Source organism: Lissotriton vulgaris, chromosome 3_1 (assembly GCF_964263255.1).
Source record: "Lissotriton vulgaris chromosome 3_1, aLisVul1.2, whole genome shotgun sequence".
Lineage (NCBI taxonomy): Eukaryota > Metazoa > Chordata > Amphibia > Caudata > Salamandridae > Lissotriton > Lissotriton vulgaris.
Window position 1 is genome coordinate 344,145,341 of NC_141689.1, and position 21,800 is coordinate 344,167,140.

Genomic DNA, 21,800 nt, shown 5'->3' on the forward strand with positions numbered 1-21,800 from the left:
GTCCTAACCCTACCACCGCCCCCGAAACGTATAAATCTGGCAATGGGGCCATCCAAATACAGCCATTACGCACACCTATTCATATAGGCCCCAAAGTATCTGTCAAACCTGCACCAAAAACCCACACTGTGGCTAGATCCGCACTGGCAAGAATGCCACATATCAACCTGCCCCCTGAGGCTGCCCCGTATGTCTCTGTCCTCTCCGGGGTCCCTGCCCTCACTCAGGGAACACGCGAATCCCAGCAGGATTTGTTAAATAAGGCCACCTATTGGCTAAATAAGAATAGACCGTTGCCGCCGGGGGTAGACGGGGGTATCTTGAGTGTCAGGAGAGTGGGATGGTTAGGGACGCTGCCCAAATGTATTGCTGGGGACTTGGTACTTATTAAATTTAAAAACACCAATGTTGCCCCCTTTTTACGAGTTTGTACCCCCAATGAAAGTGAAAAACAAGGCACAATTCGCATTTGGGATCTATATGATTTCTACCCGAGCTCCCCTCACATTACATAGGACAAACTCTTAAGTTTTTTTAATGGTAACTGAATTTTGCACAATAATTGTTGAATGATGGCTTTTTATTGTGTCTATGAAATGGAATGTCCATGGTTTTTGTATTTTTTATTTTTTTTTGCTAGTATTTCTGTATTGTTGATGCTTTTATGATTTTTAATTCAAAAATCGAATAAAGCTTATTACTACTACTACACAGAGCTGCAACGGTGGCTGCAGCTCTACTTCTCCAACATGCACTGGACAGAACGCATTCATGGCATCTGCACCTTTGACAATGTAGAGCTCGATCACAAAACATTTGAATGAAACTATTTCATGTTCTTGATGGCAAGTTCAAGCAAAGGTTGGTGCAAACTTCTTTTCCCACTGCAATATGTAAAGCAGATTAATAGAGTTGGTAATGTATGACAAGGATGTTTTATGATACATTATAGTGGTTGAGCTGCGTTCTGGTTTTTTTGCTGATGTCTTTTCATGTTGCATATCGAAAAGTGATGTTATTGTGTTGAGCTGTGGTTGTTGTGGTGCAGTGTCTTGGGACTGTTTTCATGTGAGTATAGCAAAAGCCTCTTGCTTTGGTGCAGGCTCCAGCAGGGGGTTGTGGCTAGAATGGCGCAATAGGCACTTTCAGGATTGGATGATGGCAGCCCATCATGCCCTAAAAGCTGCCCCTCTAGTGGAGCCCACTAGAAAATATGTGAATGTTGTTAGACCTGACATCCTTGGTGTGGTATTCCCCCAAACCTTGTGCCTTCTCTACTCCTGTTTCTTCAATTCGTTTTTGTTGACTTTAGGACTGCTAACCAGTGCTAAATGGCTTTTGATCTCTCCCTAAAACATGGTACTCATTGTGCCACTCACTCAAGTATCATTTTAAAGCGTGTCTCAGGTCTTCCGTTGCAGCCTGTACTGCAGTTTGAAACTGCTGTTTCGACCTGGCAAAATACTTTTTCCTAGGCATGAGCTTTTCTTTTTAGTACATATAAATCAACCTAAGGTAGGCCCTAAAGGTTCTTTGAAGAGGGTGTATGTTACTTAAAAAGTAGGACATGTGGGTTTAAGTTTTACATGTCCTACTGTAACGGCCATCTCTTTCATTGACTTACAGTACGCTACCTTATTGAATTTAATAAGTGCTAACTTTGGATTAGGAAAACATAGAAATATGATGTTAAGACTTTGAATGAATTGTATGAATGAATTGTAATTCAAAATCCCTATTAATGATAAAGTTGAACTGTAACTCTTTAATTCTGAAAATGCTACTTTTAGAAAGTTATCATAAACAAGGATAGGTAGTCCGCACTCCTTCCCTTCTAGTTTCAACAAATGTAAACATTTTTTAGATGATGCTCATTTCAAGTCTTTGCATGCGTGCTCGAAAAGGGCTCTGTCCCATTAGCACGAATTGCAAGTCAAACAAAATACATGGTGCTTCGTCGCGCATCAATGTCAAGTCGCACTGCTTTAAAGGCATTAGCTCAGTAATCAATAACCAATCCAGTGATAATGTCAGTAATCAATAATCATTTTCATCCATTTGTATCTCTCTTCCATTTAAAATTCAGACAGAGGCAAAATGTTTCAAAATCCTTGTAATGCTCCCTAAGTGCCCATCCGGGCTTCTTTCAACAGCTCGGTACAACAAGTTTGTTCAAGAGCATTCTTTTGGGTCACATGGTTCCTACGCTGTATGAGAGTTGCACAGCAGGTTTCTAAAGGTCGCCGGTGTGGCCTTCACTAAGGATATTCCCTCATTTGTTTGCGGTTGTGTACCAAGAAGGACGACTTTTCACTCACAAGCAGCTCCACTGATGGTTGTAGGGTTGAATCAGAGGAGAAGTTGAGCAGATGCTTGTAATATTATTGAGGTGGGTGTTCGATGCATGTTTGTGCACACACAGTGTTTGTTCCCAGCACAGGATTTAATTACTCTTTTTTTCATGTTCTTTTCATTCACTTTTCGGTGCTTTATTGATTTGTCAGTGTTGCGGTGCACATTCACAGCAAGGTTAATTTCATCACTTAACAAGAGGCACACATACTTTCAGCATAACAAGTGTTTGATCACGGCATGCAGAGCATATTTAATGAACTTGGTAATGTTCATCAACTTATATATGGTATCTTATGGGCTGTTTTTATATTCCAGTTACTTCTGACGAAGGGCATGTTGCCTGAAATGCATTGGGTGGATATTACACCTGGTTACTCAAACTGAAACATATTTTACCGAGCTGTTGAAAGAAGCTCGGATAGGCACTCTGGGAGCATTAAAAGGTTTTCAAAACACTTTGCCTCCATCTGAATTTTTAATGGAAGAGAGATACAAATGGATGAAAATGATTACTGACAAGAGCACTGGATTGGTTATTGATTATTGAGCTATTGGACATTGATGTGTGACGACACATCATGTATTTTGTTTGACTTTTAGAAAGTTAGCATTTTCTTGGCCTAGCCATTTGTGCCTCCTGCCATTGTCCTCCTAGATCACATAACTGTGGAGATGGCGGCCGCATGAGTGGCCGGTGCAGAGCTGTTGCGGCGAGGATGCTATCATCGATGAAACTCACGGTATAGCACAGCAGAGCAAACCACCCGCTAAAATAAGGAGAAAGAAAGGCTCACGCATACCTTGCTCTGAGTCTTATCCGGCGCTGGAGTGGAGCAATGTGGATGGCCCTCGCTCGAGGCAGCTTCTGAGGGTGGTGCTGCGGGCGCTGGAGGCTGTCATTCCCGGCTGCTACGAGCCAAGAGGTGGGCGGAGTCAGCTGCAGATTCGGAATCAGATTCGGAATCAGCCGCGGAGTTTGACGTGGTGCCGGCGGAATCGGGAGAGGAAGCGGAAACCTTGCTTGGTGCACTTGGAGTGCACTGGGGATTGTGGTCGGTCTGACTATCGGCAGTGGAGGTGGCGCAGGGACGAAATGGCCCCTAAACAAAACATCAGCTCGAAAACAGGCAATGCCAGGAAAAAAGCGCCTACAAATGAGGCGGAGACGGAGATATCGGACGTAGCTCATGGAGAAGAGCATCCCCCGCAAGATCACCAGAGGAAGAGACAGCAGGGAGCCCCCAAAACTCGATTGGCTACCGCCTCTGTTCTGGATATGCTGGCTAAGGCAGGTAAGGAGAAGGGGCATAAGGTTTTGGGAGAGAGCACTCCTTTGGATGAACATAATGCATCACCGAGCCTTGTTGTACCCCTCCTAACTCAAATACCCGATGAAGGATTGCTGGGTGAAGATGTATGTGCAAAGGAGGTGTTACCTAATAGTGGGGGAACTTGGTTCCGGTTTTGGGAACGTCGAGTACTGGGGGGACTAAATCTGTGGGAGTAGAAGAACCACCTGGTTCATTGGAAGTCCTGCTAGAACCCCCAGTTGTTGAGATAGAAGATGTAACTGTAAGGAGAGTGAACCAAGTGAGGCTTTCTTCTCGGTCTCTGATGGCGGGGGAGTGGTCAGAAGAGGATGAAGAACAAAGCTTGTGTGAGGAGTCTAGGAATTCCGGAGGGGGCCGAAGGATCGGACATAAGGGCTTATATCATCAAGCTTTTTCAACAAGCCTTTCCTGAGTTGGCTAGCTGGGAATGGCCAAAAGAGCTAAAAAGAGTGCACCGATTTCCCTTCAAGTTAACAAGGAATGCCAAGGAAGGGGATAAACCCAGGGCAGTACTGATTTTTCTTGGTAATTTTGTCCTCCGACAGGCGATTGCGGATAAGGCGAGACCGGATGCCAGGAGAAATGTAGAAATGGTGTTGTTCTAGGTCCGCCCAGACTTTTGCCATGTGACTGTGGAAAGACGCTGGCGTCTTAGGGGGCTGATAAAGCCCTTTCAGGATAAGAAACTTCAAGCCTATTTGATTAACCCTGCACAGTTAAAAGTCATTAATGAAGGGAAAACACTGTATTTTTCCTCAGAAGTGAAGGCTAAGGAGTATCTAGATAGCCTTGGCAAAGAGATCCAGATAAACTGAAATATTATCTATATTACAAATGGTATAATTGGTATAAATTGATGCATCGTTAGGTCACTGGTAGTGGTTCTGTGTGTGCAAAAATTTTGAATGATTTTTTTTCCTCTCTTTATGGGTTTCTTTGGTCTTTAGGTACTAGAAAGGTATTTCTAGCCGTCGTCGCCATAAACACTGCACTTACATCACATGCACAGACTAGAGCTCCGCGCCTCACAATGTGGGGGGTGGGGGGCAGAGGTAGGTGAGTTGAGGAGGAGGGGGGGTTTGTGGGGGAGGGGGGTAGGGGGGTGTGGAAGGATGAAAATGGAAAATGGGAATATAAAATGCATTACTGTTTTGGCTGTTTTATCTGGACAAAAAGAGCAGACAATCAAAATTAATAGAATCAAGCGACAGGGCTCACAGGGACATCAAAACAAAAGTCAGGATGATAGACTTTAGAATCTGTACATTAAATGTGGGTGGCCTAAATGACTGGAGGAAGAGACAAAGACTGGCCCACTTTGTTAAATTTAATAAGATAGATGTGCTCTGTCTCCAGGAGATGCATCTCCCTTGGGCGAAGAGGAATCTTCTGTTCTTAAACGGCTTTGAGATGGTCGCCTGCTCCTCACAATCTACAACGATCAGGGGGGTCGCCATCTTGGTTAGAAAGTCCTTGGGGGGTGTCAAAAGGGTGAAAGCAGATAGCTATGGGAGATGGGTTATCTCAGAGTTGGAAATTGGCCTTACTCTGTGTGTAATTTATGGTTCTAACGGAATGACGCAGAGATTTTTGATTTTTTGGAGATTTAGTTAGTTGGCTGGCCGCGACTTCTAATAGTTTGCGGAGATCTAAATATCTCAGCTAACTGGGACGATAAAGCAAAATATGTCGGCCGAAAACCCAGGGTCTTCAGGGCGATTAAGGCACTTATGGGATCGTTGGCTTTAACCGATGTTTGGGGTACCAAGGAACCACAAAACCCGGGCTTTACCTACTTCTCGAATCCAGCCCAGAAGCATTCCAAATTGGACTATCTGTTTATTTCTTCATCAAAAATCAATAGAGTTACCATCGCTAGGTTACCGAGGGTACTTTCGGATCACAACCCGTTGGTAATCCTGTATAATAGGGGTGGTGGTGAAAGATTGAAATCCTCTTGGACCTTTGAGAGGAGACTTTTGGCAGATCCAAGATTTGTAGCCCATATCAAGAAGTGGTTGGAAGCATTTTTTGATGCTAATAGATACAGCGCCTCTCGTAATATAGTATGGGAATCTTTCAAAGCGGCTTTGAGAGGCAAGACTGTTAGTTTTTCAGTAAAATTGAGGAAAGAAGATAGGATGGAGGAAACCCAATTTCTGGAGAAGTTATCAATTATTGAAGAAGAGCATGTCAAGATTTTAGCATCAGGTGGAGATGGACGTAATAGTTATAATGTTCTCTCTGCTATTAAGGCAGAATTACAGAACTTGGTTATCCAAAAGGCAATAGGGGATTATTAGACTACTAGAACCAACCGCTATGAAACAGGTGAACTTACCGGTAGAGCTCTCGCTCTCCGTTTAAGGCAAGAGAAGTCCAAAAATGTAATCACAAAGATAGTTGAAAGTGGTAAAGAATATACTGAAGCTAAAGAGATTTTACATCTTTTTAGAGAATTCTATCAGAGACTATATGATGAGGAGGCTAGGGACGGAGAACAGCAGGATAGTGTTGAAGATTCAGGGCCGCGCCTTGATACCTTACTACAAGAAGAACTGGACAAGGATATTAGCGAACTGGAGATTAAGACTGCCCTACATGAGTTGGCCTCGGGGAAGGCTGCAGGCCCTGACGGCATTCCCCTGGAGGTTTACAAGAGCATAGAATCTGAAATCATTATTCTGCTGGTAGATCTTTTTAATGGGATTGTTTGTTCTGGGCAGATCCCGGACTCATGGAAAGAGACGAACATTATTATATTCCATAAAAAAGGGAAACCCAGTGAGAATCCGGGGTCATGTAGACCTATCTCGCTCATTAACTCTGATACCAAGTTATATTCTAAGATCTAGGCTTTGAGGTTGGGCAGGATCATAGGCGGTCTCGTTTCCCCTTGGCAGCATGGGTTCGTACCCGGACATGGCACAACGGATCATACCAGCAGAGCTATAGCTTTATTTGATGCCCATGCTGCCACGGGAGGGGAGATGGCCATGATCCTGCTCGACGCTTTCTCTGGGACATCTTAGCAGGAAGAGGGTTTGGGCAGAAAACCATTAGGGCACTAAGGGAGATGTATCAAGATCCAGTTGCTAGCGTGACGATTATGGGTGAGAAATCGAATTTGTTTTCTATAAAGAGAGGAACCCGTCAAGGGTGCCCGTGCTCCCTGATTCTTTTTTCCCTTTATATCGATCCGCTAATCCAGGCCATATTAGGGTGTCCCAGGTTAAGACCAGTGGTTTTTAATGGATATGAAAATAAAGTTTTAGCATACGCGGATGATATCGCGGTATTCTCATCCGATCCCCAGCAAGCAATGGAGGTCTTGCCAGACTTGACTAAAAAATTTGGTGCTAGTTCGGGGTACTTATTAAATTGTAGCAGGGTTTCCGTTCTCCCACAGAACTGTGCATAGAGATCTAGAACCTCAGTGAGTTAGGATGATCCAAAACTCATCTCAGTGTCAGAAATCTCCTTACCTAGCTAGCTACAGTGTCTCATGGATCATTATGGAATGAACCATGTCTTAGACAAACCAGAACATGATCTTTAGAATACCTCAGGAATCGTGGAACACATGAACACTCTTTCATTATATAATCATTTCAAACCAAAACTGGGAGTCAAAGAACAGAAATGCAAGTTTGAAATATTTATTATTCAATGCAAAGTTCTCAAACGCAGTATCTTGTATAATACCAAAATGCAGATTATAAAAATCAGAGTTAGCAGCATAGTCACTAATCCATAGTAAGCAAAAAGTGCTAGCATGTTATAATGCAAAACCTATAGAATCGATATCACCTATATTTCGCGCACCCTATCTAGTATATTATTTTATATCTAAGAAGGTCTCATTCGGGCTTTAGCAGGGCGGCCCCATACCTCTCAATGTCAGTAGGAGCAGTTCACATCAACAGCTACCAGCTCTCTCCATGCGCAGCACCAAGTGTCTACGTTCATTCCGTGTAACTCTATCTTAAACCCGCGTAGAGCCCAAAATGTTGGCATCAACATTATTTGTGTTATGTCTAATGTGGTGCGAGGATCAGGCCTCTCAGCAACCTTGTGTTAGGTTAATCTTAGAGTGTGTAGCTCTCAGTGTGCAGACAGTTGTACCAAGTGTACCAGGCAAAGCTGATAGCATAGAAATAACATATTATTCTCTAATAAACCACCTCACCGCTTCTAGGGTGAAAGCTACAACAACAAGTATGTGTCGTGTGCAAAACTGAAGCCGAAGGCAAACCGGCTGTTTAAACATGTAATACACTCATGCTAACTTAACGCCATATATGTAATGAAGTATCCATATGACACCCCCCCATTGGTCCGAGCACCGTCAAACATAAGGGAAAAGGCAATACTAAATCAGACACAACAATTGAAAGCAAAGTTCAATGATCTTGAGCTAAAATAAGCTAAAATTATGTATGAATGAATATGTATGAATGCCTACAGTGGCCTCAAATCTAAAAATAAAAACAAAACTTTTGAACCAAAAGTCATCCACCAGGTCTCAAAAATATGAAACGTAGGACCAGGTTTCATCAATTCAAATGTTTGTAAGAGAAAAAACAGGGCACGTATCCGATTTCCAAAGTCATGTGCCACATTGACGTTATCCCCAGCGACATCACATGATTGTACTCTCCATCAGCTGAACATAGTCCATCCCTCCAATCCAGCGAGGGGAAAGTCATATTTCACAACAAAGCATTCCTCCCAGGCATCTCACGATTGGAAAGTATATGCAAAGAAAGTTGCCACAGCCTCCAGCATGAAATCACTGCCATCATCCGAAAATAGTTCAGCAATCCAATTTAGCAATGGGAAAGAACATACGTGCTCCTCCAGCATCGGATCCTCCTGTAACGTCAGAGGACAACTCGGTGGGTTCACCAGATCGCTGTGTGTCAGAAAGGCATCCGCCGCGGCAGAGATCTCCCATTGGCCCAGAACTCCATTTATCGCTGCCAAGGCCATAACTCTCTCGCCAGAACAGATCAGCTCGTGAGCCACTACGGGACGCATTAGCTGATCAAAATCGACGTCAGGAGCAGTCCTCAAGCATAGGCACAAATCAATGGCCCAATCGAACTCGCAGCTCAGGCAGTGAAACACAGGTTGGACACACGTGAAGTCGGTGAACCGAAATGACAATCTATAGGCCGTGCTTAATGCTGCAAGCGGCAATGTTCCATAGTAATTGAGCATCCGATTACGACACAGGGTCAGGAGGCGTTGAATGGCGTCTTGCGCAGGATGGGCATCCATGTTTTATGAAGAAAAACACCAACAGAAAGCCCGCGGCCACAGCCAGCAAAACAGGTATTCCACCAAACAAACTCGAAAAAATAGTGTGGAAAAACGTGGGAATGATACCAAAAACTTTTTCAAACGTAGTCACGAGGCCACTGCTTACCAGTTTAAAAAAATGTGCAAGGCCAGTCGTTGAAGAAGCATTAAAAATCTGGTGTACCAGCTCGCAGAAATGAAATGGCAAATCAGTGTTTAAGAGCGCCTGCACCTCTGTGCGGGTGTTGGCTATGTGAAGGACATAAGTTTCCCGGGCCGAACTCAGGGTCACTTGTTTTTGAGACAAAAGGGCCCTTATTCTGCTTAAACCATTGAATTTGCTTCCAAGGTTGGGATTCGTGGCCAGATGGATACATCTGAAGAGCCATGCGTGGGTGGGTATAGAACGTTCTTGCAGCACACTACACGCTCTGATACAGTAACTATATAAGCCACACCAATTAATAAACCACAACATAATTCGTTGTTTAAAAGCAAATAACTACCATTAGCTAATAATGTAAATGTGGGAACTACTGCTGGAACCGGCGTGCCTTTTAAAACACAAGCTAAATTTGGGCGGTCCTGATTACAAGACCCGTGTAACTGAATGTGTCTACATATTAATGAATGGTCAGGTGACTGTGTGCATTCCTCACCATTAAGATTCACTTCTTGTCCATCTTTCAGACATCTGTATGTGTATGGTAATGACCATGCCTCATGTAGGAATGCATTGCCTAGCGGTTCATATCGTCCTATAGCAATATAACGCATACAGTTAGTAAATTTATATAAAGGGAATGGTAATGTAATTAATCCATGAATAAGCCATGTGGCAGTAGTGGTTTCAGCAACAGAGAAAGGCAAGGACTCTAGCTTTTCAATATGTAGCATAGAAAATGAAGCATCACGCATTGAAAGCATGTGCTGTTTCTCAGTAAGATTAAAAGGAGCAAAGAGGGATGAAACGTTCAATGAGGTCCAGGGAACTCGACCAGCCTTAAGAGTCTGTAGCGTCCATGCAAACTGCATTACAGAACGCAATTGATTTTGTCCATGGTATAACGTGGACACTTCATCATGTACAATGTCAACAACAGAAGAAACAATATTATCCAATGTGTAAATTCTGGAAGAAAGCATGTTAATACTGTTATCGACCACTGCAAGCACTTTTTCCAAATTTGCTTGATCAATAGCTCTCAGGCGTTTTGCTGCCTCAACTTGTGAAAATTTCCAAATCTCATTGTATATAGCATAAAGAAAGCGTTTAGATCTACCCCTAGCTGGGCCTTTTATAAAATCATTTAGATCTATATCTTCATTCAACTGGGACAGATGCAGTTTAACTGCAGCCAAAGTGGAATGTTGTAACCATGTCTGACACAATTTGCCTACTGAATAAGTAGTAACAGTGTGATCTGTTTCAAACCTGGGATCTGGCCTGATGTGTGTAAAACCTTCAGACAAACCCAAAAATCTACGTTGGCAAGCATCAGTGCTTCTTTGCCACAAAAGCCACCCCTCCGGATCAAAATGGGAAATATTAAAGGAGGAATTCTGCAAAAGTGCTTGTATCCCATTGATGGATATTGTAGTGAAATTACTCCAACCTGAATATTCTTCTAAGTCAGGGATAGTAGGGGTATTTAATTTTTTAGATGTAGCCAATCCAAAACACGTTGTTTGAGAAACAGTAGAATTTAAAAACAACATGTGATTCGGGATGAGACATGCACGATGCAAAGCCTCAGTGCCTTGTACCTGCCAATCTTTGGTACCCCAAACCGATTTAAGGTCAATAGCATCCTTCCATAACTCATAGCCATCCACAGATAACCTATCTAAAAAGGACTTTGAATACAGCAATTTTGTATCTGTAAGTCTAACTTTGGGTATGAATTTCTGGTTCACTTTAAAATAAAACGATTCAGGATTTGATTGATTAAAATCTGTAAAATAAGAGTATTTTCCCAGAAATGTACTTGAGCTCCCCTGTAAGGGAGTAGGGCAATGTTCCCACTGAGTGTAATTCACAGGAACCCTCCTGGAACTTGTCTTGTGTAAGAAATGATTCCCATAATGTTGATAACAAAACAAATCACCATAATTGACAGAATCTAAGTACAAATCCTCAGCATCAAAGGCCGCATAATATTTCAAATCAGAGAACAATGCTTCTACAGCCTGAAGATCCCAGTCATCAGAACGGACATTTTGCTTAATCACATCTCCCATGTTTACTCTAAGCACATTAGGAACATTAATAACTTCTGTGGGGCCATGTATCTGAAACCTAACCGCATCCCACACAATCCCATCAAGGACTGGCCAAGCAGTAATCTGTACTGAATGTAAGTCTCTCTTTAGTCTGTGTACTGAATGTGAGGAGGACAGAGGGGCCAATGTTCCATTAAGGTACCGAATTCCTGTTCTTTCTATCACATAATGGCCATCGATCAAGCGGAAAAAATAAAACACAAAACCAATTGACATAAAAAGATAAAATGAAAATAGTATCAGCCAAACGTATGTCCAAGGTGGAATTAGAAAATGTTTTTTAAACAACGTGGCATATTTTGCAATAGTCGATGGTTTCTTTGAAAGTTCCGAATCAGAGTCAAAAGAGAATCTGGACTGGTTAGCCAAACGGGCATGTAGGTCGGACATAGATAAATCAGCAGGATCTGCATAGGTCAGCTCATCAATGTTAGCAAGAGGAATAGTATTTAATAAAGGACTGGATAAAGCAGGCATCTCGAGGGACACCTCCTGATCTGTACCAGATGTAATAGCCAGCACAGAGTTCCTCACCATGGAAGGACAGGATGCAGCCGGTGTCATGCTATGAAGAATCGGCCACCCTGTGTGTCTTGACATTGTCAATAGAAATAAATCTGTTTTCTTTACGACCTGGAAGTGGTGGTAAAATGACTGTTCTTGTGCCCTTCACTCCAAGGACTCGAACCGGCGGTCTATATGAGGGACCAAACTCTTTCTTGTTATCGATCTTCTCTCGAACCAGTTCTCCAACTTGGGGTAGCCAGCCAACTACCGGGATCTGCAACGCATCATCCGATGTGGAGGGCAAGTGTTCCTTTGCAAGACTGTCTCTGGTCTTTTGTAGATCCTGTAAAACATTGCAATGTTCATCTACGCCAAAAGGCCGCGGCCTGGGCCTGGCAGTCTGCACCATCAAGGTCAGGGACGTACATCTTGATACCAAAGAGCATTTCGTATGGGGTCCGCCCACCCAGAGACCTTCTAGGGAGATTATTAAGCGCACGCTGCACGCCATAGAGGTGGGTCAGCCAGTTTCTACCAGTGCCTATAACACGGGCTGTCAAAGATTGCTTTAAGTCGCGGTTCATTCTTTCTACTACAGAATTGCCCTCAGGCCTGTAGGGGCTTGAAAACTTCACCTGTACTCCCAACGAAACCATAGCATCCTTATACGCCTTAGAGGCGAAAGCCGGACCCTGGTCCGAATGGAAAGTACCACAAGCAAAGATTCCCACAAAGACACGCAAATCCTTAATGACAGTTCGCGAATCAGCGCTTCGATGCGGCCATACCCATACAAAGCGTGTGCATGAGTCAACTGCTACTAAGATGTATTTATAAGCAGTATCAGAAGAAAAAGGACCGCAGTGATCCAAATAAACGCAACCAAGCGGTTTATTAGAGATGCACAACTGTGTCTGAGGCGGACGCGCAGCAGTAGAAGGCTTAATCTGCTGACAAATGTCACACATAAGGACATAATCGCGCGTCTGTTTGTACAGTCCCCGCCACCAGAACCTCTGTTGTAGCTGAGATACAGTGGCTGAGACGCCCGCATGCGCAGACGCCACACCTTCATGAGCCGCTGTAATCAGAGAAGCTCTGCGATCCGAGTTGGGAACTAAACGCTCTCCAACTTCAGGAATTTTCACATAAGGAACCTTATCGGGACTTAAGTGGTATGTGTACTTCAAAGGGAACCCCGCAGGATATTTACCTCCCTTCGCCGTGGCAGCAACAGCCGCCAAGATGTCATCATCTATTTTGCTTTTGGACCTCGTGACCGCTGCAACTAAGTATTTTGATACCGCTGACTTCGCTGCTTCATCAGCAAGCGAGTTGCCAACAGCGTGGACTCCCACGCGCTGGTGGCCGAGAGTATGAATCACAAACACGAGCGGCAGTTTCTCTTTAAGTTCCGCCACTCGGACCCAGATCATTTTATGTTTTATTGTGCTACCTTTGGAATCACGAAAATCATTCTGAATCCAAAAGAACAAGTTCTCATTGTAAGACTGGACACAGTAGTAAGAATCACTTACGATTAAAGTCGTCACACAAGGATCAGCGTACTCCAATGCAAGCATTAGAGCACGCAGCTCAGCTAATTGTGCGGTGCAGTCCCCAAGCGTCTGCGTGTGCACGACGCTGGACTTGAACTCATCGTTCACCATGGCACCGACCACAATGGCGCAAGCGGAAACGTAGGCATGTTTAGAGCCATGCGCAACCTGCGCCGAACCATCCGTGTAAATGATACAGTGGAAATCCTCCAACGGTCGCATTGCTAAAGGAGCAGGATGAACAAATTCATACTGTAAATACTCCTGCGACCGTAAAGCGGCGTCAAAAATAAACGTGACATCCTGAGATGTCAAGGATGTAGCCCACTGAATCCACCGAGGGTGCAAAGCTTTAGAATTTGGTACACTGGCTTTCGTGACCGCCTCCAAGGCTGGACACGGGGTGACAACCAACATGCGCTTTCCCTGCGATAGGGCACGTTCCTTAAGAATTGCCATCTGCACAGCCGTTAAAACTTTCTCCACAGTGGAAAAACGCAGTTCAGCCGAAGTGTACAAGTGTGACTTGTAAGCAATAGGTACAGTATCCCCTTCATTAAAAGTCAGGTACGTGAAACCCACCGTCCCAGGGATAATTCTTATCACCAGGTTGGTCTGGTTATCACGAGTCTGTAAGTAGTCAGAAGCTAGCATATCAGCCTGCAAGGACTGCAGAATGGCTGAATGCTCAGGCAGCCAGCATGATTTGGAAAAAGATGGTTGTACCAAGGCATATAAAGGCTTGATACGCTGGGCATATTCCGGAATGTATGTCCTTCCGAAATTTAAAAAACCCAGCAAAGACTGTAATTTTTTCAGCGTTGTCGGAGAGCGCAACTGCGCGCACTTCTCCAGGAACTGAGGAGCCAATCCCTTTCCTTCATGGTTAAGTTCATAACCTAGAAACAACACTGTGTACTCCGCAATGTGCGATTTTGCAAAGTTAAACTTGTAACCCATGTCTGCAAAGTTACAAATTATGCTGTTTACTCGACACAGATGCACCCAAAGCTCGGCGTCTGTGAGATAAATATCATCCACATATGAACATGCAACTGGATCGAAACTCTCTAAAAGAGAGACTATGCGGGCGGAAAACACTCCAGGACTATTTTTATATCCCATTGGGAGTCGATTAAACTTTTTTTGTACGCCGCCGCATGTAAAACTGGTCCATTGGGAACTTAGACCATCTAATCTATGTGCATAAAAACCATTGGAAATGTCAAGCGTGGTTTTGAACCGTTTACGCTCAAGACTATTCACTAGGGCAGAGCCGTGAGTATTCTGTACTGCACAGTTACGGCAATGCGAGTTCAAATGCCGGTAATCCAAAACCAGACGATATGAGCCGTCCGGCTTGTTAACAGTAAAAAGGGGATTATTCATCGGTGACACACACGTTTCAATTACACCTTGATATTCCAATTGCTCAAGGATAGCCGCGACCGAAGCTTTAGCTTCACGCCGTATGGGATATTGGGGTTGTGGCTGCGGCTGTGACCGTAACGGAATCTCATGGCTCGGGGACAATTTATCCCAGCCACACTGATTCCGGTACACAGCCGGCGCAAGCGCCAGAGCCCACTCTTCTGCAAAATGCAGCGCTTCCACTCTCGGCACAGTGCGCGCGAAACTGGGGAGGATTACCTCCTCCCCTCGCGGAGCTGCGAGAACAAAAGGTGGGGGCCAGTCAGCCTCCGAAAGCAAAATGTCATACGTATCCGAAAGATTTTCCCAAAATACCCCTTTTACAGTTCGCTGCATGTCACCTTCAATTAACAGGACAATTTCAAAAAGTCTTTCAGGGGGAGCAACATGTGTATCAGCTGTTTCAATCACAATAAAAGTCTCAGTCGCTGTCACCTTCAACAGTGGACGGAGGGCCTCTCTCACTATGGTAATCTCCGCCGCGCTGTCCAGCAAGGTCAGAGCCCACGTCAGATTCCGAAGCCGCGTTCTCACTATCTGGGGCATATCGATGCGCCGTTAAGGCAGCGACTTTCTTCTTGGCAAACTGCGGTCTCTTTGGCGTAGAGTCGTCCCGCTGATCCCCTTCACTTCGTGTGCGGGGCTGGCCACGTCCTTGCTGGCCACCCCTGCCCCTGCCGCCCCCTCCACCACCGGTTGACGGAGCCGATGAGTCCTGAAAGGAACGAGGAGAGCGTTGGTCAGATGCCTGATATCTTTCAGGCGATTTAATCGTGGCGCGATCGCGCAATTCATAAACTCGCTCTGACTGCGCAGGTTGTGAAGGCGCCGGACTCGAAACCTGTGTCTGTTGTTGTTGTTGCTTACCCTGATTCTGCTTTTTAGGCCAATTTTGTTTTTTGGACTTGGGCTGTCCACCTGTTTCCGAAGACTGTCCCTGGGGCTGCTTCTTTTCTTTTTCAAGAAAAACCTTTGCACCCTTAGAATTGCGGCCAACCGTTTTATAAGCCGCCACAATAATTTTTGCCAGCTGACGGGGTTTCTCGGCATCGGGAATTAACGCCAGACCATTGGCCACCTGAAAGTTCACAGCATCCCCTTTTACATTGGCAAGGATAATACCGCAAACTGTCTCAAATGAACCGTTCAGGCGCATACCCAACTCAACCGCCGACTCAGGTCCGTGATCATCTTGAACACGTTTGAGGATCGCAGACAGGTTCGACACTGTCGGTGTGCCAAAGCACCTCGAGTAAACCGCTGCAAAAGTCTTACCCCATGTTTCACAGTCAGCAAGTTCAGGGGCTAAATCCTTCGGTAAACTAAGCGTAAGAATCCGGTGTTTTTCACCCGGAGTCGTATTAGGAAACACAGCCTCCAGCTGGTCGAATTTCTCGGCAAGCCAGTAAGGAAAATCATCCTTATTTTCTGGCTTTCTGCCCATTACGGAATTCACCATGACAGGACTGATTTTCAAACCAGCCTGTTCCGCTCGAAGCTGCGCACCTGCGGGGGCAGCGCCATGTATATTACGACCAATGTAATGAACAAGCGCTCTAATCACGTCAACCGCGACGTCATGCAGACGTCGCAAATCACCCACATTACAAGTGGCGCGATTAGGATGAGGAGTAAATCCGCCCAAGGCGGGCCAGGCTGTGCCCGGAATGGACAACGGACCTAACCTCGGAGCCGTTAAAGAGTGGGGTAGGACGCCACCAAACCAAACTCCGTGCTGCCAAGCATCGATAGGTACTTCCAGTGCTCTGTACGGAGCATAAGCCGCCGGAACAGCCGAGGCAGTGTACGAGTGGTAGACGCCCGAATTAGCGTTTACTTCCGGAAACGTCACCCAGGAATAAAACAATTCGTACGGGTACGCATGTTCCGCACTCACCACTAGAACCACAGCCAAACCTTCCGCAGGGACATTATATGCCCTCAAGTGGTCGCGAACCGCGACGCGGCTATGCTGCGCTATTTCCACGGCCATGGTAGCACCGGAAGTGAAAAAAGGACAAAGAACACTTTGTGAAATGAAATGAAAATGAAATGAAAATAAATTTATTGAGCGCGATTGCTGCCCGGGGGCGTCCAAGCGCTAAGTTGTGCTGAGGCGGAGAGACCAGGGACGGAGGAATTAAGACACGAGGGATTTAGCGAACAGTAGTGTCTTCAAGTTTTTCCGGAATGAAAGCAGATTTAGCACAACTGGGTAGTAATTCAAAGAAACCGTTTAAAGTAGAATTCAAGCTTGAAAAGACCTATTTCAAAAATAGGTAGGTTTTTCCGACACCACCGTTTACCGGAAACGGGAATGAAGGTGTTAAGGTTTGAATGATATACTACTCGAGTGTCATGAAATACGGCCAACCAATCCGTTGGGCGCCATGTAGCAGGGTTTCCGTTCTCCCACAGAACTGTGCATAGAGATCTAGAACCTCAGTGAGTTAGGATGATCCAAAACTCATCTCAGTGTCAGAAATCTCCTTACCTAGCTAGCTACAGTGTCTCATGGATCATTATGGAATGAACCATGTCTTAGACAAACCAGAACATGATCTTTAGAATACCTCAGGAATCGTGGAACACATGAACACTCTTTCATTATATAATCATTTCAAACCAAAACTGGGAGTCAAAGAACACAAATGCAAGTTTGAAATATTTATTATTCAATGCAAAGTTCTCAAACGCAGTATCTTGTATAATACCAAAATGCAGATTATAAAAATCAGAGTTAGCAGCATAGTCACTAATCCATAGTAAGCAAAAGGTGCTAGCATGTTATAATGCAAAACCTATAGAATCGATATCACCTATATTTCGCGCACCCTATCTAGTATATTATTTTATATCTAAGAAGGTCTCATTCGGGCTTTAGCAGGGCGGCCCCATACCTCTCAATGTCAGTAGGAGCAGTTCACATCAACAGCTACCAGCTCTCTCCATGCGCAGCACCAAGTGTCTACGTTCATTCCGTGTAACTCTATCTTAAACCCGCGTAGAGCCCAAAATGTTGGCATCAACATTATTTGTGTTATGTCTAATGTGGTGCGAGGATCAGGCCTCTCAGCAACCTTGTGTTAGGTTAATCTTAGAGTGTGTAGCTCTCAGTGTGCAGACAGTTGTACCAAGTGTACCAGGCAAAGCTGATAGCATAGAAATAACATATTATTCTCTAATAAACCACCTCACCGCTTCTAGGGTGAAAGCTACAACAACAAGTATGTGTCGTGTGCAAAACTGAAGCCGAAGGCAAACCGGCTGTTTAAACATGTAATACACTCATGCTAACTTAACGCCATATATGTAATGAAGTATCCATATGACAAAATAAAGCGAAGACCCAGATTATCTTTACGAAAAACATTGTGAAATCTGATCCTAGATTTGTAGACGCAGCTGTATATCTCGGGGTGACAATTAAGGCCTCTGTTGATAAAATTGGGGAAGAAAATTATACACCACTTATTAAATCAATTAAATCCGATTTGAGAAGGTGGGACGGGCTACATTTATCATTGATTGGGAGGGTGAATGCTGTCAAAATGACAATGTTTCCAAAGGTATTATATTTATTTCGGGCCATACCATTATTTCTCGAGGAGAAAATAATTACGAATCTAGAATCAATGTTTATTAAATATTTTTGGCAATTTGGGAACGTAAGGCGGTCCACTAAATTGTTGTCTCTCCCGAAAGATAGGGGGGGTCTGGCTCTGCCGAACCTAAGTATGTATCATTGGACCTGTCTTCTGACCCAAATGACTGTGCTTTTTCAGCCAGAGACGTATCATAATGACTTAAGCATAGAAATTGAGCGACCCCCTTCTATATTCGAGTTATTGTTAGGAAGAAAGGCTTTGAGTTTAATGCTATGCAAAATTGACCGTAGATTCTACAAGAAGGCGAGGTATAAGATTATTGACAGCGTCTGGCGAGTTTGGAAGGCCTGTGGAAAGTTCTGTAACATCCCCAAAATCAATCCATATTTACATATTTATAACTCGAGCCTCCTCTCAGCAACAAAAGCAGATAGGACTTTCAAAGTATGGGGAGGGTTGGGTATTAAAACGTTGTGGCAATTAATGTATGGAGAGGGGATAGTAAGATTTGATGCCCTACAAAATAGTTTTGGAATCCCTGACAACCATTGGTTTGTTTACACCCAACTGGCACGCTCATTGAAGGCACAGAGACCAAAACCACTACCTCCCGTTATTAGTCCCCTATTGGATGCACTGACTAGAGGGTGTAAAAAAATTAGGATCCTGTATAACATTCTTATTTCAGAGATCCAAGATGATGTGGATAAGACTGAGGTAGCTTGGGCTAGAAAATTGGGAAATCCAGATATAGATGTTGACCAGGCCCTATTGTTGAATAAAAAGATTTTTAGAGCCCCAAACTTAAGAGCCCTGCATTACAAAAATGGTATTCAATGTGTACTATACCCCGGTGAAATTATTTGCATGGGGTGTCAAGGCTGACAACACATGTCCAAGGTGCGGGGATGGTCAAGCAGACCTATTACATGTGTTTTTTAACTGTAACCTTTTAACCCCAATTAAGAACGAGATTGAAAAATTTGGGGAGGGGCTGCTAGGTCATAAGATCGATCTATCCCCTACCCTAATGATCTTGGGCACTGATTCTAATTTAAAACTGGGGAAAGAGGAAGAAGCATTGACTTTTATATCTGTGGCTGTGCTCAGGCTGTTAATTTCGGCAGGATGGAAGGATATTACGGCTCCATCCTTCCAAATGTGGCTCTCTAGGTTGCTTGGAATTCACAATATTGAGTCCTGTCTGTATGAACAAAAGGGATTAAAAAAACGGGACTTTGGAAGAAGGTTCTGGGCCCCTGTCACAGACTGGAGGCGGTCTAAGTTGTAACAGTCTAGATGAAATCTTTATTTTTATGGGCTTTTATCTCTAGGCGTATGCTTTTAAGATCATACTTTTATGAGTTGTAAATAAGATGAATTTGGTCCTGTTTTATTGTGCTGCTTGAGTATCTATTTATCGCTGTATTATCTATTGACTGTATATCTGTATTGAGTCTGACATTTAAGAACTGTTGGTTTTTTTTTATGTCCGGATTAATTCCATAATGTTGTTCTATTCTTGTCATTGCACGTATATTCCCAATAAAAAAAAAAGATCACATAACTGTGAATGACTCTATTGTTTGGATATGTGTGTTCCTCTCAGACAGTGACACAAAGGGAGCTAGCCGTGGGCAGGATGGGCCATCCTTCCAGGATAGCTGGGGACAGAACTATGCTGTGCCACACCTGCAACACTTACACTTCAAATGGCTTGCTTTCAGCACACACAAAAGAACTTGGCACCAGTCTTTAGTCACCCCAGACAGTTTCAGCCTTGACAGTGGAGGGGAAAAAATTTCCTGAACCAGATGTGGGGGTAGGACACGATGTCTTGGCACACACAAAGGCTGGCACCAGATAAAAATGTTGGACTCCCAAGACCACTCTTCAGTACACTCCTGGATCTGTGGAAGATTGAGAAGAAGGACTTCCCTGCTGGCCTGTTGCCAGAAGGACTGCCCTGCTGCCTTCCTGCTGAAAAGACTGTCTTGCTGCCCTACTGTCTGAAGTAGGAGACCTCGGCCTGCTCTTTGAACTCAGGACCACCAGAGTGAATCCAAGGGCTAGTTGGCTGGCCTCCTGCATGAGCTACCGGGACATAACAAGCTCCTGAGGCCTCTGTTGGATTGAGTTCTACCCTCCCTCCCCCAAATGGTGCCCCCACAGGTCCTGAACCAATGGTGTGGTGTTGGAGTGGCCTCTTCCTACCAGTATCCAAAATGTGGGACTTAAAATGTTTTCACCAAGAACTGCTCTGAGAACTGACAGGATACCAGGACCTATCTCCAAGCCGAGCAGCAGAAGGTGCATCTCCTGAAGAATTACCTTCAGTGCTGCTCCTGCTACGTTCTTCTCTGCAGCAGCAACTTCCCATCAGTGGGACCTCCTGGTGGACGTATCTGGCCCCGTGGAGCCCTTTTCACCTAAAGCCTGCTGCACCCTCATTCTGCTTTGTGAATCTGTGCTCCGGAAAAAGTTCTACGTCCGAAAGCAGAAATGTTCCTCAGGCTCTATGAAGACCAGCACCCCATTCACAAAGATAATCTCCTTAGCCCGAAAATCCAGCTTTTCACAACTGGAGCTGTTCCTGACATCATTGATGACTTCACCCAGACTTCATCCAGTGGCTTCCCATTGTCGATGACCTCCTCTCGGCTTAGCTTACTGCCTTGCCTCACTAAGATTCTACCTTCTCTAAACCTTTTTCTCGAAATTTCTTTTAAGGCTAAAGGTAAGCTAAGACCAGGCCCAATCCACCCCTTGTATCCGAACAGCGCTCCATTCTGGTCGACCTTAACTTTTGACTTTGCCCCGGTCTTGCGCGACCGGATTCCCACAGTTGGTGCTTTGAGCTTTTAGGCGCTAGATTTCACTAAAAAAATTACATTCATAACTCAGGTTCTACTGCTTGAATTTAATTGGTGTTGGAGTAATTTTATTTCTTAAAATGTACTCTATTTTTTAGTGTAATTTTCTCACTTAATTGCTGTTTGTGTGCTGCATAAATACTTTACACATTGATTCTAAGTTAAGCCTGACTCCTTGTGTGCCAAGCATAGGGTTAAGCACAGGTTAATTTAATGACTTTTGTGGTTCCTCCTGACAAGGATTGTGGTTGTTGCCTCAGTAGGACTTTGAGGACCCTCAACCAATAACCCACTTTCTTACAAATGGCCTGCTTGGACTGGATGCATAGACTGCTAATGATATGCATCTTTATTCACTCACAATTAGGAATATATAATCAGAGCATGCAACAATGAATGACCCATCTTCCATATCATTAGCCAAACAATAAAAACATACATACACAGCCTTTCAGCTGTTTTAGATTGATAATGCCAGTACAAGTCAGCTGGTCTGCCATAACACTCAGAATTCATGTGCTTTGCTCCAAGTCATTGAGCCATGTGCAC